We start from the raw sequence: 18,640 nt of genomic DNA, 5'->3' as shown, positions 1-18,640 counted from the left end.
CTTTTGTTTTCTGTGGCAGTTACCATCTTTTACCAGTAACTCGCCTGCTCCCTTTCCTGAGCCTGACCTGCACCTGCCCGTTCTTCCTGCTCCTAACCATCAGCTTTCCAAGAAGCTCCTCCTAAGCACCCCCCATTTATGAAGCCCCCTATGACAAATAAAAGAATAAATGTGAAGCTTATAAAATAAATGACTTTTAGATGGAATCAAATTAGCGTTTGTGTAAATGTTCATGTCTTTTCCCCAACAGTTCTGCCAAGGTAGCGATGAAACTTAGATTTCAGTAATTATTTTCTGACAGTCACAGGTGGGAGAAACTCAGAAGAGACTAGAGAGAGAGACCAAAAATGCGCTGGGGGGGGGGGACAGCCTCAGAGCTGAGACGGCAGGACGGTGGGGCACGACGAGGCCTGTCCAACCCCTCCACAGGGGGCTGATCCTCAGAGGCCCCCAGGGCCCCAGGCCCGCCCCTCTCCCTATTCCCATCGTCGCAGGCTCCCGAGAATAATGCGGGTCAGGAGCGTAAGTGACCTTTCACACCTCAGACAAACTAAGTTTGTTTTCTCCTTTTCTGTTCAGCCCGCAGCAGGAGGGCGGGGGAAATGGGATGGGCCTTGTCGAACTTTCTCCAGCTACAATACCCTAGAGGAGTTGAAGTGGAGGGAGTAAAGGATCTATTTATTTTGGCTCAGGAAGGACAATGTAAGCAGATGGTCTTTGATGGGATTAGCGGCGTAATCTCCAAGACCCCGGTAAATTGGAAAATGATCCATTATATTCCACGAACCTTTGGCGGCTTCAGCTCCCGGGGAAGGAGGGGCAGGGCCCCGGGCGGCAGGGAGGGGAGCACCTTGTTAGAAAGGACCCCCGTCTGGGAGCAGCCACATCCCGCACAGAGAATTGGGAAGAAGATTGTTAGCTGTGCACTGGGAGCCCCTCTCTTCTCGAGAGAGCACAGAACTAAGAATTCTCCCTGTGACCTTTCAGAGCCTCTATTTTCTCCTTTTTTCCCCTTCCTCTCATTTTCGCGTGGTGGAGTGTTTTCACTACCATCCCTTGCCCCCAACCCTTTCCGTCCCCAGGACACGTAGGGGACTCTTCTTTGATAACAGACTATATTGGGCCTCCTGCCTTGGAAAGTCGGAAAATTCTTAGAACCCAAATTATATTTCTGTACTGTAATTTCAGGCCATTTCCCACTCCAGTGCTACAGCCCAGGAGGACCCCTCCACTCTCCCTAAGCTTGAAAGCCAGGCGGAGAAAGGGCTAGGGGGCGGGGCACTGGGCAAACTCCCCCACCCCCTGCAAGTGGGGAGCAGGGACTGGGAAGAGGGAGAACTGTGAAAGGGGCGGTAAGGTGTTAATGAACCCCTTTGTTCAGCCCTCCATCCTCGTAACTCACCTCCACCCCCCAGATCCCAAGCGCCGGCCTCTAGGCCCAGGATCCCTTCCATCTGGAGAATCCGCCGAGCTGGGGGCATAGGGAGACCCATCCATTATGAGGTGCGGTGCAGTAGGAGGCACTGATGCCAGTTGGGTCTTACAAGCGGTTCACAGTATGTGTGACACTTTGCTGTTTACAAAGAAATTTTGATGCGCAGAATGTCATTCAGATCTTGTAACAACCAAGTGAAGAGGGCATTTGAAAAATTGGAAAGCAGGTTTAGAGAAGCTAAGTGACCTTCCTAAGGTCATCCAGTTTAAATTTAACATCAATATACTATGAGATCTATTCACATTGATAAGCCTAAATTTTTCTTTTAACTCTTGCATAATTTATTTATTTATTGCACACTTTATTATTCATTTCATCATTTAAGCTGTTTCCAAGACTTTGTTGTTACAACCATTCTCGAAGAAGTATCTAATTGGAATTATATCAAATTTATAAAATTAACTTGGGGAATTTAAAAACCAAACACAAACCATCAAAACATGCATTTACCCATACGTTGTACCACAATTCTCTGAAAATAAATATTAAATTAAAAAGTGGGAAAGAGGTGGACAGATAGAAAGTCAGCACAAACTACTCAATTCCAAGTAGAAATTCCAACGCTGTGCGTGTATTGATTTTAACTGTGAGGGATGTAGCAGGTGGACTGGTGGGTGCACAGGAAGAATTTGGCTTGTATAGAATTTTATTTCAGGCTATTTCAATGCACTGAGGGATGGCTTATTTTATTTTAGTGTCATTTTTTTAAAAAGTGACACTTTATGCTATGTATTGGTTTCTTTGAGGTAACTTGAGGCTGATCCAGACTTGTGGACCAGAAAACAGGGAGGCACAGCAGAAGGAGCAAACTACAACTCCCCACCTTCCAATGCCCCCCACTTTCGACTCCCAAATCCGAAGATCACAACGTTGACATGGGCCCTGGCTGGCATGGCTCAGTTGGTTGGAGCAGATGTCCCATGCACGGAAAGGTCTTGGGCTCTATTCCAGGTCAGGGCACACACCTAGGGTTCGGGCTTGACCCTCAGTCAGGGAGTGTGAGGGTTGATGTTTCTCTCTCTCCACGCCTCCTCCCCTTTCTCCAAAAATCAATGAACATGTCCTCTGGTGAGGATTGAAAGGAAGAAAAAGTTGACATGACAGGTCTGAATCAAAAAAAAGCTACTATTCTGGGGGTATCTATGAAGGGCCAAGAAGGTGGGTGCATTAATTCACTGAGTTTACAACCCAGAGAGTAGGTTTCCTCTCCTTCCTGTCACCTGCTCAGAAGGGAGGCTCAGAGAGTTCCGACGACTGACTGAGAGTTGCACGGCCAGTAAGGGCTGCCGCTGCAGACTGTGCTCTTCCCAGCACCCTGCCCCCTGCCCCCTGCCCCCTGCACTGGGACGTCTGGCCCTTCTGTTGCCCTCTGCTCACACCACCCTGTCTGGCTGTTTGCTTCAGGGCAGGACCCCTCCTGGGAAGCCCGCCTGCTCCCTGCTGCCCTGGGCTTCTCCCACTCCTCACCGTCCGTCCCCCACAGCTCTTGGCTTTCTCTCGGTTTGGTTCACACGTCTTGTGCCAAATTAATATATGATGTTTCCTGATAAAGTCCAAAATGTTCTGGGATGACTGACCCACCAGATCTGAGTTGGTCTCATACTTCTTGCTCTGATTGTCTTTCTACTGGAAGGACTTTGGTAATGCCCAGCCCTGTGCTCTTCTTTTATAAAGAAGGACAGAGGTGGAGGAAATGACTTGGCGGAGGCCACTCAGCGGGCCACAGAAGCCCTTCTGCATCAGTCCACGGGTGGCGGCAGGGGGTGGAGGGAGGTATTTATTCAGGTGTTATGAGCGGGAAAATGCTACTGGTTCTCCTGCTCTGAAACTGAAGTCAGTGGCTGTGCTTGTTTAAGGTGGGTGAGCTCTGGGCCCAGCCTGCCTCTCCCTGGCAGAGATTCCAGGGTCCTAGAATGGTTCTGCCCCTAAGTTGCACTTGCTGGGTCCGTGTCTTAGGCACGTTTTCTGTGCCCTGAGATGTTACAGCGTTCCCACCAGCCTGCAGTCTCTCCGTTCCCTTTCTCTGCTTCTGAGAGCCGCAGACTCAGGAACCTCCCCCCCTCCCCGCCCCCCAACCCCAGGTCTACAGGTTCCTAATTCTTTGAAGAGTGTGTTACAGGCTGTGAGGTTACAGAATTTGGCATCTTTGGAAGAAAAGGGAAGAGGCTCCCAGCAGCCACTTGAACAGGACAGGGTATCAGGGCCAACACCCTTGTGGGCCGGTGGCCTTTCCACCGCCCTTCTCCGTGTCTCTTTTTCCTTTCTTTATCTCTCAGGCCTCCCTCCTCTCCTGTCCACCTCATTCTTGGACCCCTTTCTTCTCTGTCTCTCACTTTCCTTCTCCTTGGCTTACCAGGCTTCCCTCTTCCTCCAGCGTCGCCCGGGTGGGTATTCATTGCTCAGCGCCCTGGGGCGCCAGGGACCCCAGGGCGGCCGCGGGTCCCCAGTCCCCGCGCGCTCCCTGAGCCGGGACTCGCCGGAGGCCCCGCGGTGCCGCGGACCCAGAGGCGGCGGCTGCACGGGCCTCTTCGCGCCCAAGACCGCGGACCCCGAGGAGGCCGACCCTGCGCAGTGGCGGGTCCAGTGTCGTGCTGGTTTACCTCCCCCAGGACCAGGGGGGCGGCGGCGGCGGGCGGAGTGGCGCTGCGGGTCTGCGCTGTGGCGGCGGGAGTGGGACCGGGACGCCCGCGGACTTTCGCCCGAGCCGGGCCGGCGGGCGGGCGGCGGGGCCCTGGGCTGGGCTCGGCCGCCGGGTTCCCGGTGCCCGAAGCTCTTCGGAGCCTTTTCTTTGTTCCCTTGCCTTTCCTATAATTAGTTTAACATTTTTAATGTCGTTAGTATGCTTCTTTTATTTCATTTAGCGTTATTTTATCTCCTTTTTTAACGTTTATTTCTTTTCAAATGGATTTTGTTTTTACTTTTTCTGTTTCTGACTCTGTTCCTTTTTTGCCCGCTCAGCTCGGCGGCTCCCCTCGCGCCTCACTCCCGCTCCCGGGGCCGTGGTGCCCGCGCGCAGCCGAGCGAGCGGCGCCCTCGCCCGCGCTGCCTCGGCGCTGCCGAGCCGGGACTTGGTGGGAAGCGGGAGCTGAGCGCCACCACCCCCGGAGCACCCGGACAGACGCGCGGGACTGCGCGGCCCGAGGCCATAAAGCGGGACAAATCCGCATTTCACACAGTGAAGCCTCAGGACAACAAACCCTCGCCCTTGAACCACAGGACACAAACACGAGCCTCACAGCCGAGTCAAGGGTGTGCGCCTGCAGCACGCAGGGACAAACACCTAGGTCAACAAATGTCACACATTCTGCCCCCACGCACATGCATCCAGCACTCACAGAATGTGGGCGCGCAGACCAACCCCACTCACTTGACTGCACACTGCAAACGGACGTGAACCTACTTGCACACACTCAGCGGCTCCGGGGGATTTCAGGGCCAGTCCTAACTCAGCCCGTCACAGTGGTGACCTTCGAAGAGCACCGCCCTGGCAACGGGAAGGGAACCTGCCTGGTGTCACCAGCCGCAGCCTATACAGAACCACCCAGAGTCCAGTGCCTCTACTTGGACTAGAGTTGCAGGGGCTTCAAAAATGGGAAACACTGCCTACTTGTTTAGCTGAAGGATCCAGCCCAAATCCCGGGCCTGAGGCACAGAAATGAGCACCAGACCCAGAGAACCCTCTGTGAAGCAGACAGAAGCAGTCCCTGCACCCAGAAAACAGCACTGTGTTGAGGATAAGGCAGGCACGTGACGCATGTGCCAGTATGTATTCTGTGCTACACGCATCGCACACAGTGCTGGTGCTTGGCCAGGGGCCCACTTAGAGACCATTATTTTTGTGAAAACGAGCAGAGATGTATACAGTTCCAGGGATGGAAGTAACACATGTATACAAATATAGCTACCAATACAAACCTAGGGAGATGGAAAGTAGAAAATCTCTCTCCAGCTCAGGGGCATTGTCATCAAGCTGGCATGCCAGCCCGAGCCTCTGCAGCAGCCGTGATTGTTTGCGCTGTGGGAGCTGTGTGGTGAAGGCTGGTTTGTGGGAGAACCATACGTATCCAATATATTATCAAACCACCAAAAGGGAGATCTTGGCAACTTCAGGGGAAACTCTGGGGTAAAGACTGTCTAGACTGAGCCCCTGAAGTCCTGGGTCTGGAAAGAGCTGTAGGCGGCAGCAGCGCAGGTGGTGGCCAGGCATGCCTGCCTGACGGCGGAGCCTGCCTGCAGGCAAGGCCAATACACCAGATAATGCTGCATGAAATACAGACCCGCCCGTGCCACGCTCTCGGACCTGCTCCATGCACAGACAGCTCCTGACCCCCGCTGGGTAAGAGGCAGGGAATGTGTGGTTCCACGTGTCTAATTGGATTGCCAGGGTGATCAATTTTGTAGGAAAGAAGATGAGGTAAGAGATATTTTTGGACACACACAGCTCCACACGTTGGAGCTCAGTTATTGTGCAGGAGAGCCACAGAAGTAGGAAAGTGTGTATCTCAAAAGAGAAATGCCAGTGAGTCCTCATCGTAGAATGCCAGGCTGCAGAGAGAAGGGGCAGCCCCAGGAGGGGCTCTATCCATTGTCCAAATGACTCCAGCCTCACGCAGAGAGATGTGCCTGACGAAGTTCTGAATCTACCAGCCAAAATTCTGAGCTGAGCTGGGGGAGAAACAGGCAGAAGTGAGGGCCACGTCCTAGGTCTCTAACAGGGGATAGAGTATGGCAAGCTTGGTCTCTAGGGCTGGCTGGACGTCAGGCTCTGGGTCTGACCTGTCCTTGCCTGGGTTTCTGGTGCCTGTCAGTGCCTCTTACAGGTCTCAGTTGCTGTCCCTCGGTTTCTCTCTCTGCTCTGGTTGTCTTTCACTGCCTCTCAGCTCTTTCATCATTCTGTACTACACGGCCACAAGGAAACCCAGGCAGACCCGGAGCTGATGTAAATACAAACGCAGATCATGGATGCAGGGTCAATGGTGACAAAGCCCATCCATCTTTCTGGTTTATATATTGTGTTGGCCAGAAAGTTCGTTTAGTTTTTTCTGTAAAATAAAAGACACATTTTTCACTTCCACTAATAACTGTATTGATTTGGATATTTTGAGTATGTTGGCTATCTCCTGCATGGTATAATGCTGATTGTTCTCACTGAATGTCTCAGCTTGAACGCTGTCAACTTCAGCTGGTCCAACCAACCATGGAGCATCATCCAGAGAAAATCTCCAGCACGAAACTTCAAAAACTACTTTTGACACAGTCAATCAATCACAGCACATTCTCCATAACCTGCACAAATCTTTTTCTGTGTTTCAGTTCTGTTTTTACCTTTCTTGAAATAATAAAGCATAATATGCCAAAACTGTTGCATATTTTCTCCTATCTTCAATATTAAAATGGCTACACAAAAATTCACCAATTTTGGTAGTTCTTTTAAAAACACATGCTAAAATGACAGCTGTTACAATACAATCTAACAAAATTGTATCGAATGAAGTTAAAGGTATCTAAACACTACTAGAGCCATCTTACAGAAAAAAGCAAATGAACTTTTTGTCCAACTCAATGTATTTATGTGACACTACATTTTCATTTCTATGTAAAAATCTAAATACAGCCTTGAGATTCTCTTCCCTTTTAGTCTTTCAGCTGCTTTCTTTTTGGGTGTCTGTCTGTGTGTCCATTTCTCTCAAGGACCCTTCCCTTTCTTAATTTACCACGTAAGAGCAGGCATTTTGGCCCTTGGGCCCTGCCACAGTATTAGAGATCCTTCCTTCCCCCAAGATTGCCTTCTTTGAAGTTTGCCTTAGGAGGGCGAAGGTGTTGTTGTTGTTTTACACAGAGGTAGCCGGATAGCCATACTGCAAGTGGTACCTGGAGAAAGAGATACGTGAAACTTGAGGGAGATACAAGGACGCCTAGGGGATTTGGTGCCAATCAAACAGAGATACTTTCCTAACGTGCCTGCAGCAGGAAGCCTCTTCTGAGTGGGATGGAGGGAAGGATGTAGATGAGGCTCTAAAATCCCAGTAGCTGGTTCGTGGCTATCAAGCATCACCAGAAAGCCACCCAACCAGGCAAGGGAAGAGATACCCAACTCAGTAGGGCGAGTCCTGGGAACAACATGAAGGAAAACCAGTAACTATGGCCAAGGCCCTGGCTCCCAGCTTGCATCTGGTATAAATAACGTCTGAGTAGATGCAGGGTATAGCAGAAGGGATTCCATCTTTGTAGTGGCAGAGGCTGTAGTTCAGTCACAGTCATGTAGCTTTTTGTCCCCAGGAGCTACACACTCTCCAGGTGACTGGCCAGGTAACCGTTGCCCAGATCAAGGCCTATGTAGTCTCACTGGAGAGCATTGCTCCAAAAGATCAGGCCGTGCTCCTGATGGGCACACCCCCAGAGGATGAGGCTACCCACTGCTTGGGGGTAAAGCCCATGGTTCCCTGGCCTGTGCTGGGAAAATAAGAGGTCAGACCCCCAAGTTGGACAATAAAGAGAAAAAGAAGAAGACTTGTTGGCCCAAGGGGCGGGTGCAGTACAGCTGGCACTTTGTCAATGTTGTGCCCACCATTGGCAAGAAGAAGGGTCCCAATGCCAGCTCTTAAGTCCTTTGTAATCCTGGCTTTCTTTGCTAAATCCACTTAGCCCAGTAAAAAAGGGGGGAGGGGGGAGGCAGTGATTGACTGACTCCGTAGAGACCAAGCCGCCCTGTGGACATGGGACTGGGGATCCCAGGGCTTGATGGGACAACACACAGCCCTGAGGGGGAGGAGGGCTCCTGTGCAGTCTTGGGGTAGAAGGGAGGGCGGAGTCAGACTTTGCCCACACAATTTGTGCTCACCACATGGTGGATGGAATGAAGAATAAGCCAAGAGCCAGTGCTTGGGCCCCTTAATTGGTTACTGGGTGGTGGCAAGTGGGCAAAGGAGGCGTTAATGTGGGGTGGGCTCTGGAGTCAACAGGGGCTCCTGGAGTGAACCTGGAGAACTCACAGCTCCACCTCCAGATAAACAGACCCTGGTTTTCTCCAGATCTGGATTCCTTGTGCCTCTGTCTGTAAGATTGAGACTCTCTCTGGCTTCTCCACTCCCTTGAACTGTGGGTCTGTCTCTCCTCATCTCCGTGATTGCTTCACAGTTTTTCTGGCTTCATGTCTCTGTTCTCTTGTCTCTGTCTCTCCATTACCCTCACCCTTCATTAATTCAAAGGATTCTTACTGAGCCCCTCCTCACTCTTCCCAGAATAACATTGAGTAAAATGAGATGCAACCCGCTGGGAGGTTTTCTCCTGCCCTCCTCCCGTTAGTAGTCCCCTCCTTCAGGGCTTCAACCCCCTCTTATAATGTCAGATAATTGCTGGTGTGCAGCTCTGAGGAACCAGAGCTGATACCAGGGAAGGAGGAGGTAGAGAAAGAAATAATAATCTGCTTCCATTCAGCGGATATAGGTTACCTGATTTGCATATATGCTAATAATGCTATAATTACCCTGCTGTTCTGGCCTATGATCAAGTTCTATAAATACACAGAATAGCAGAGCTAGGCCTGGCAACATCACCCCCAAACTGTAAAGCGTGCGTAAGTATACACGTGCACCTCTGCACTCTAAATCCAGGGGCCTCTCTCTGTTGGAATACACCCCTGACAGATCCTGGCTCTTCCGGCTGTCAGAGAGCCCTCCTCTGTTTTGAGGCAACCCCAAGCGGGGAGGAAAGCGATGTCTGAATGAGAAAATATGCTAGAAAAGTTATTAGTGTTTTTAGGAAAATCAAAGATTTCCCAAAATTATCAAATTCGTTATTATCACCTGAATGCCACACTCCCTCTACAGGCCTCTGTCTTGGGAGTGCATGTTGGGAGATAAGACGACACCTTCATCTTCAAGACCTATTGAGATGTTTAAGAATGCGTTGTCTAGTGAAGAGGAAGTGGACCCCCCTTCTCCAAATCACCCCCAGGCCTTAGTCTCCTAGCACACTCCCCACACTCAGGAGACCAGGGGGAAGACGCTGGTGGAACTGTGCACGTTTTTGGGTGATGGTGCAGACGTGGGTAGGAAGCTTTGGAGGAACATAAAAGACGCAATCCACAGCTGTCTGCTTTTAATTATAATTATTCCCTTTCATTTCCTTTCTGGCTAATGAGGGGGGCTTTAATTTTTTCTCCCTTTTCTCTCCCTCTTTCCTTTCCCTAGAATTGAGGAGTGGAGTGAGTTCAGGGTCCTCCTCCCCTTCCTCCCCTATCCCCCGTTACTGGGAGAAAGGCAGACTCCAGAGGGTGGTGGCAGCATGAAGAGATTTGTAGGAACAAAAGAAGGACAGGTTTGGATTGCTGGACACGTCCCAGAGTTGGAGAGACCCCCCTCCATTCCACTGGCACCCCCTCCCATCAACCCCACAGCTCCCCAGACAAGGAACTCAATGTCTTCCAGCGGTGAGAAAGGCGCTGAAGGGAGCCCTGGTCTAGAAGGAAGGAGGAGGGAAAGGGTGGAGAGCTGGGGGGTGCAAAATTAGTCTCAAAGGATCTTTATTTCTGAGCTAGTGAAGCAGATGTAATCAAGGGGAGAGCAAAATAATCATAATGGGAGGAATGAGGGGAGGGGGAAGCTGAGGCTGGAATTGGGGGACTGGGCCAGGACGGGCTGAGGATTGGGGGGCAGGGAGCCTTGAGTGGGGGCAGTCTGTTGCCTCCTCTCACCTCCCCAAAGTCTTCCTGCTTTAGAGTGAAGAAAGAAGGATCAGGCCTCCAGACTCTGTGGCCTTAGCCCTCAGAACCCCTTTCAGAGCTTCGGGAAGGCCAGACCAGAAGGTGGCTGGGAAGGCACCAGGGAGCAAGAGAGCCCCCAGCCCAAGTTTAGGAGGTGGTGTTGAGAGGGAAGACTGAAAGCAGTGGGGGAGGGTAAGATAGGGGAGCCAGCAGAGACTCAAGTGGCCTCCAGGTCTGTGGGACAAAAGTTGGAAGGAGATTTGTATATGAGAGGAGGGGAGGGGGCCTTGGAGAAGGGGGGGCTTTGACAATGAACTTGAGACAAACTTCATTAGCATGCAGGCCTGCTGTCTGTCACATCAAGCTCAGACTGAGTTCCCATGCAGGCCAGGAAGAGTGGGAGGGAAAAGAAGGGAGGGCTGAGGGTGGGGGAGAGAGACAGACAAGAGACCGGACCATTGTATCATCCTGGGCCCCAGCTTCCACCAAATATCAGACCCGGCCTTGGAAACCACCCCCAACTTGCTCTCCCTCCTCTAAGAACAAGATAATTTATCTCCCACTTTGATTCTGTGGTCCCACCCCTCCTCTTCTCTCGTCTAGACTCCTTCATTGCCTTCTACCTCGTTCCCGCACTGGAGCTCTCAGCCTTCATCTTCCATTGTCACTGCAGCCTTCACAACTGAGACCCCCATTTGTGATTAGTTGAGCTGACAGGGACAGGGAGTGGGGGGAGGTTTGGGAAGGAGGGACTAGAATACCCTGAACCTCCAAATGGCAAGTTTTGTCCTCCATCACTCTATCATTTCCACTCCCCAATGACACACACAGAGCATGTAATCACTCTCTCAAGTTCCAAAGTGAATTAGAACTGAAAGGAGACCAGGGACAGGGGTATTTCTTTTACACCCTTTCTCCGGTTTCCTCTGGGGATGAGGGTGGCCGGGAGGAACAATAGCTTCCTTTAGCTCCTCATCCTGCCTCAGGTTAGAAAAGGCAGAGGGAGGAGGTAGAACACAGTAGAGATGACAAAGACCCCTTCCCACGCAGGCATGAGAAGGAAGGAGGAGGGGGGCTCATCAGAGCGGGTTGTTATTTTGGTCATGGTAGTGGTGTCTCCAGACAGGGGCAGCACCCCCTTTTTGCTGCCTTTCCAGGGACAGCAGCAAAAGAAAGAAAGAGGCAAGCGAAATTCCTGAATGGAGAGACAGATGCTACGTCATCCGAGCTGCATCCTCCCCTCCACAAGAGGCTAGGAGGCAGGGAGAGAGACGCAGTCCAGTCCAGCGGCAGGGGCCACTGAGCAGTCTCTCCTCTCAGAAGCCCGGTAAGTCCATTCCGGGGAGTCTTAACCCTCTCAGATACCTTGGCTGGGGCTGGGAAGGGATCTCCTAAAATCACTCAGGGCACCCTAACCTTCCTACTTTGCCCACTGACTAATGGAGGCGGGTATAATGATCACAGAAAGGAAAGGCTGGTAAAAGGTTTAAGGAGTGACCAAAGGGATGAGGTGTGTGTGTATGGAGGAGTAGTCGCAGTGTGGGGTTTCATCTCCTGCTTCCCCAGCATCTACCTGGCAGCTGAGGCAGTGTGCCCTGGCCAGCTACCCCAGAGCACCTCTTGGTCCCTCGCCTTCCACTCTCCCCTGGCCAACTGGGAGACAGCTCACTAAGTTTGTCAATGGGATTCAGGGGGGCTTTAGGGTCATGGTACTACTGATCCTATTAATCCACCCCCTCCTTCTCTCTACAAGACAGGGCCAACATCTTAATGCTCACACCAGAGGAGAGGCAGGGAGGCAGACTGTAGTGGGGATGGGAGGGAGGAGAAAATGGTTCTGCATTTGGACTCCTGACCTTCTTCCCTCACTGGCTTTTATTCCTCCCGGCCCCGGGGACCTCAGCTTGTAGGGGAGGACTAAGTCCGAGGGACTGTGGGGATGGGAAGAAAGGAGCCACATTTCCAAAAAGGTGGAGACCAGAGTTTTTTAAGAATCCAGAAATATTTTACAGGAATTAGATTAATTTCATTCCTTTCTCCCTTGTTTTTTCCCATGAACTGGCAGGTGGGAAAGGAGCTGAGGTTTTGGGAAGAGATGTTTCAGTTCTAGAAGGGGGAGAACCCTACTCTAGCCCTCATCAGACCCATAGGATAGTGTGAGTTTTTAAAAATTTCTTGTTTTTTGTTTTTTTGTTTTAAGAAAAGCCAGAGAATATAGAAAGAAGGCACTGTTATCACCCCGAGTCCCCACCCACACAGTGCTTTCTGGGAGACTGGCAGGGCCCATTGTGGGGCAGTGGAGGCTGGAGGCCAGCAGACTATTTCTGGTGCCTCCAAGGCCAGGTTTCTGTGTGAGGCTGAGGCTGCCGGACACTGAACATGCACACATTCGTTCCGTGCCTCCTGGGCTGTGGTCCTTGTCGCCATGTTCCCCTGGGCATTGTGTGTATGTGTGTGTGGGTGGGGGGTGCCAGGGTGGAGATCAGTGAGGAGAGGTACAGTTGCTCCAGGGACCCATGACTCATTTTAATTTGAGTGGAAGAAGGAACCAGAAGATCCCCAGTGTGCTTGTGCTTATCTTCTAGCAAGTCTGCAAGTTGGGAGGCAGGGTTGCCCTCCTCTGTGGTATGAAGACAGTTTGTGGACTCGATGGGCTAGCAGAGGCCGGGGGCCAGGCGGGTGTTCGTGGGTGTCGGAAGTGGGGAGGGGGCATTGAAAGCTTGGATTGAAGGCTTGTCCCTGCTCCCCAGCTCTCCTCTCCTCTGATTTCCTCTGCATTTAGTCATGTTACCTTCTCAACTTATCAAAGAAAAAAAGAAGAAGGAAAAGAAGAATTAGTTGTGGAATTGAGTTTTAGGTAGAAGGATTCACTGACTTATTCTGGTGCACGCGTGCGTGCACGCGCACACACACACACACACACACACACCCCTCTTAGTATTTTAGCTGGGTCACCTGGTGCATATAGGTCATTCCCTCAAATCAGAATTTAGCCTGAAAGCAAAATACTGGGAAAGTAAGACTATAAAATATTGAGACTGGGTTCCATACTCAACATTCAATTTTTTTTAACTGCTTTGGATTCACATTGTTTGTGTATTTGAAAAAGAGGAGAAGAAGAGAGGCAGAAAACTGATAGATATGAGGTGTGTCCATCTGCATGGACAGATGATAGGTGAATAGGTGATGACAGAGATGAGGGAGGAAGCTAGAGACGTAGCACTATGGACAATATCTTAACTGCATAACACTGTACAATTTACCATGCAATTAGATCTAGACAGACAAAAATGTACCCCTGACCCCAGATCTTTCTTCTGTCTCGAGCATGATTTCTGGGAGGCCATGAACAGCAGAAACCTGGAAAGAGATCAGCCCGGAAGGCAGAAAATGACTCCTGTAGGTTTAAGTCAGAAGGGCCGCAGCACCTCCACAGGCTCAATTCAAACCCCTGGGCCTTAAGGTTTTGGATGGAAGTGGAGGGAGGCTGTGAGGATGGGGCTGGGTGAGAGTCCTCCAGGCAAGATGGAGCTGCAGCTGGTGAGGCTCTGGCCAGGGACCTTGCCCTCCCCATACGTCTTGGTTTTTCTTGCTTGGCTATGTACCTGTGCAGTCTCAAGCTCTGGCAACTGAAGAGGGGAACCTAGACCGTCTTGGTCCTAGAAACATAAGACTGGGAGAAAAGGAGTTAGTGAGAGAATGACAGGGAGCCGGAGGGTGTTAGGGAGAGAAGGCTGGTGCCACTCAGCGGATTTTAACCTTTGTGTTCTCCTTGACAGGAGCTGGGCATCCGAGAAGAAGTCTCATTTGTTTCTGGTGTCATCGTAGGTGGCCACCTTCAAATTTCGGGTATTTATTTTCTTTCTTTCTTTTTTTTATGATGGTGCTGGCATGGGAGAAAAGGGAAGCTGGCCCTGCATCACCTGTGTTTTTTCCTGTTCTCTATACCCCACTCCCTGTCTCTTCTAGCTTTCAGCCCTGATTTTGGTCTACTCTGACTGTACAATGAGACCTGTCTAGCCACGGATAATGGGGATGGGACAGGGTGGCTTAGGCATGAAAGGCTGCCCTGCGGCCCGTCTGTGTAAGAGAGAAGCATTGGGTACAAGGAACTCTTTTCCCTTCTCTCACAGGATTCCGAGGGCAGACATGGAGGCCAGTTGACCTGGGGGAGGTGGTTGGTTGCAGAAGGGAGGAGAGATATCTGTTCATGGCTGACAGAGGTGAGAAAGGAGCGGTGTGTGGGTTGTGGTGGCTGGGCACCTAGGGAGCTGAAACCACTGTGAGTGGGGGAGTGTGCCAGGGCCTAGGCCTCGGGAGGTGGTTCTGTGTACCTCGGGAAGTACCTGTGGAGATGTCATCGCATCTTTCTTAGATGATAGTTCGTGTGTGTGCACACGCGTGTGTATCTGCATGCACAGCATCCTCACACGCTCCTGCTTTTGTCTTTCAAGGAGACCATTTGCTGATAGCTGACCCTTTACCATCTCTGTCACCTTGTTCTCACCTCCCTGACTCCAGAGGGCTCTTAGGCAAGTGCACAGACTGTGGGTCCAAAGACAGATAGGGCAGGCAGTGTTTACACGGGCCTGAAGAATGCTCAAGCTGGCCTCTCAACAGCAGAAGGAAACACCCCCGGGGAGGGGAGAGTGGTGTCTCCAGGGATGAAATCTTTTGATTTATGTCTCCATGCCCTCTAATTTCATCTATCTGCCTATGTGGAGATTTAAAAATACATGAATTTTTTCATAGCTTCATCATTTTTAATGCCAATTCTTATTTTTATTGGTCACTATTTCTTAGATAACGCAAATATTCTATAGCAAAAGAACAATGTATGATAATGTCTATAGTAATGATGCACTTCTAAGACAGAATAAATACTTGAACCCGCCCTCCTCCAAATGCAGCTTTCATCTGTATCATTAAGGAAATTAACCTGATAATTAAAATAAAGAAAAATATGCTTTTTATTTAATTACTTGACTACTTCAAGAGAGTGACTTAATATCAATGTGTATTTTGGAACCCAAATTATAAAGATCTGTCCAGCAGCTGCATCTGAGATCACAGTTCAGACGGTTCTCCTATCCGGGGGCCTCTGCAGGCGCACAGACAACGGGCGGGCACGAGGATCGGAGGGACCGGGTGGGGATGGGCACTGGTGAAGAATGAGGTCTCCTAGGCCGAGACAGTTATAGACTGAGACCAGCACCAGGAATTTGGGGTGCTCTCCGCATAGTGCCCCAAAATCTCCCTGCAAGGACTTGGGGTGGGGTGTGCAGACCAGCCCTCCCTGGAGCCCTACAGCGGACTGTGCTGCGTGCGGGAGGCAGAGGAAGAAAGGGCTCCAACTGAGGCCTTTCTAGGGAGACTGAGGCTGGTGTGCCAAGCACAGCGGGGACCTAACATACCCATTTTGCAACTTACAGGCCTGCTGTATCCAATTCTAGGTAGTAGAAGGGTTTCTTCTGGTCTAAGGAGCTGCCTAATAGTCACTGACACAGGACACTCGATAGACACAACCTCTCCCCCTTCCTCTCACGCTCACTCCACAGATTGCACAGGACACACGTTTTGTCCGTAGCTCCTGCACTCATAACTTGCTCCCCTTTCATGATGACAATTTGAATATATATGAAATTGCCTCTTCTCTTGAGGGCTTGTCTCATTTGCTACCTGGAGTAGTTTCTCTTTTGAAACTGGAGCAACATGGTTCAATACACAAATCGACCCTGTGAACATAACAGGCAGCTTTCTGCTTCCTTCCTGTCTTGTCCCCCCATCTCCACTGGGGGAAAGACAGATGCCCCGCTCACCTTCATCCCGGGGCAGGAGTGGTGAGAGGATGGTTGTCAACTCTTTTGTCCACCCAGACAAAGCCAAACAGTTACTTCATCATGAATCTGGACAGAGAGGGGGATTCCAGCAGATAGTACCAGGGCAGTTTAGATTAATCTCCATTTTCTTTTGTGGGGACCTCCTTACATTTGGACTCTCTGCTTAGGCTGAGGCACCTGTGTAGAACCCACAGCTACAATAAGGGGCAGGGGGATCTAGCTCTTTGTTGAGCTACTTGGGGAAATTTAGATATGTGTCCATTTCTCTCCTGACTTTGGTTTTGAGGAAGTCCAGTTTAGTCTAATTTGGCCAGTCAGGGTGGGTTTCTGCTGGGCGAGGAGACTTTTCTGTCCTCCCCTTCCCCAACAAAAATATAGCAGTGGCTGGAACAGAAGGTGGTTCAAGCTGATCCCAGCTGCCTCTTGCTACACTGTCTGCATGGCACAGGCCAATGTATGGGGCTGTGGGTGTAAGGTTTTGGGCCCCACAGAGGGCAGGAGAATTGATTGGAAATTGGTGACAGAGAAGAAAGGCGACAATGTTAGCAAGCAGGACAGCCAGCTCTTTCCCACAAGGTGGCCTCAGCCTTCCAGGCACTGGGTCAGGGGAGGCAGGAGGGGGAGAAAGGTTCACTTAAGCTGCTTTTAAGGGATCTTACGTGAGGGCAAATGGGGACATCTTTGTAGGGGAAGTTGTTGGTGGGTGTAGAGATGCATAGACCCTATTTAGAATTGCTGGAATGTCTAGAGATTATTTGATATCCTATAAAGGGTTGTGAGGTGCAGTACTGAGACATATTTGAGGAGGTTTGTAGACACAAAGAGGAAAGGCATCGGGGCTTATAGTTCCTCTGGGGCCTGGTGTGAAGGAGGCACTTAGGCAATGCATTCAGCAGCACCCCAGTAGGGCAGACCTACCTGTGAGAGTGTTTGGGGAAGTTTCTGCCTTTCCACAACTGCGCTGGAGCAGCAGGGACCCGGACACTCCTCCAGTGTTCCATTCTGAGCTGTAAGTGGGAGGGGCAGGAGGAAACAAAGTAAGGAGTGGACTCTGTCTCTCTTTCCCTCCGCACCATGGCCCCTGTGCTTCCAGTTCTGTGAGAAAGAGCCCTGAGACGCTGTGGAGGCTGACACAGGGGGAAGCTGCACCAAGCACAGTCCTGAGAATGCTCCAGGCTGGGGGAACCAGGCAGCTGCGTGCTGGTGGGGAAACACATGGTCCCTGGGCTTCACCCTGTTTTGTAGTGTCCTCCACCTCACAATCATGCAGCAATTATTCAGACATTCTCCAATCTTTGAGGGAAGCACCAAATGAAACCCAGTGGCCATTGGCTTGTATCTAACCAAGGTGAACGGCAGTCAGGCCGGGCTTTGTCCTAGAGTGTGCAGAGATGGGACTCTGGGGCAGATAAAACAATCTGGCCAGGCCGGATGGCCAAACCAGGGGCACCCCTGAGTGCACTCCTGTTGGTGTAGTGTTCAAAGAGCCCTGGTGATAAGAACAGCCCATGTTAAGCAGGTAGTCAGACTCCAAGTTTCTAAACCGTAAGGTGGTTTTTTTGTTTGTTTGTTTGTTTGTTTGTTTGTCTGTTTTTAAAGAAAAGGGGCCTAAGTAGATTCGAACTGCTCCCTGGCAGGCACAACGGTTCAGCTAGGTGATAGGCAGCTGGTTTTCAGAGCTCTACCAGGCTGCCAGGCCGAGCATCCAAATCCTGCCTGCCGCCAGCTTTTGCCACCCTGGGTTGGGACGAGGCTTTATTCAGCTCTGAATCTCCTGGCAAGATGGGGAGAGGCCGGAGCCTGAAACCTTGGTGGGGAGTGATCTTTCTCCCTGTTACCCCAGCTCTCAGACACACGGAGATGGAACCTGGCTGGGGGCCCAGGACTGAGGGGGAAAATCATACAGGGTAGGGGAAGGAAAGGAAGGCGCTAAAGAGGGCCCCCATGGAGGAGTGGAAATCTGCAGGTGTTGCCTAGGCTAATGCCAGCTGGGATGCTCCTTCGGCCTCCCCCACCTGGAACTCGGGCGCTGTGACAGGTTCAAGAGGTATTCCCGTTTCTGCACCATGAACAAGGAGGCCCAGCTCCGCTCGGACTCCACGTCTCCCAGTAGGAGTCTCAAACTTCCGGAATCTTTCCCTCACTGTTTTGGGTTGAAAACCAACAAGAAAAGTTCCCTCCCGTCCTAAAAAATTAGAATCACAGTCTGGGAGGAATCAGAACCCGAGAAGCACAAAGAGTATCCTGATGAGAGGAGGCAGTTAAGGATAGAGTCTCCACCATTTAGCTGTCTTTTCCACCTTTGAGTGCTGATCCTGGTGCAATATACCCAGGGCCAGAATGGAAAATGTAGAACCTACAAAAAGAGTGAGGTTGGGTATCAAAGCCGCAAATGGCAATGGCCTGGGTGGAGATGGCAGGAGGGTGGGGGGGATGAGTGAGGCAGCAAGAGGTTGGGAATCAGCACGCAGAGATAGTAGTTCCTCCCCACCCCGCCTTCCACCCACTCTTGGGGGTGGGGTGCCCCAATTGCGCGCTTCAGCTCAAACAGGGCGGGAGAGGGGCGGGGCCACAGGGGGCAACAAGATGGTGACGTCAGAC

General features: G+C 51.0%; 1 long non-coding RNA gene across 1 annotated transcript; it reads left to right on the top strand.

The window, feature by feature from the left end:
* The first annotated feature begins 10,802 nt into the window (after nucleotides 1-10,802).
* LOC118498099 lies at nucleotides 10,803-15,732 on the top strand. Its single transcript, XR_004900633.1, has 3 exons — nucleotides 10,803-11,526; nucleotides 13,979-14,048; nucleotides 14,333-15,732. It is a non-coding gene; the product is annotated as an uncharacterized LOC118498099 (long non-coding RNA).
* Nucleotides 15,733-18,640: the final 2,908 nt, after the last annotated feature.

This window comes from Phyllostomus discolor, chromosome 14 (genome assembly GCF_004126475.2).
Source record: "Phyllostomus discolor isolate MPI-MPIP mPhyDis1 chromosome 14, mPhyDis1.pri.v3, whole genome shotgun sequence".
Taxonomy (NCBI): Eukaryota; Metazoa; Chordata; class Mammalia; order Chiroptera; family Phyllostomidae; genus Phyllostomus; species Phyllostomus discolor.
The sequence above is the reverse complement of the archived record's forward strand: the minus strand, read 5'-3'. Positions and strand labels throughout refer to the sequence as shown.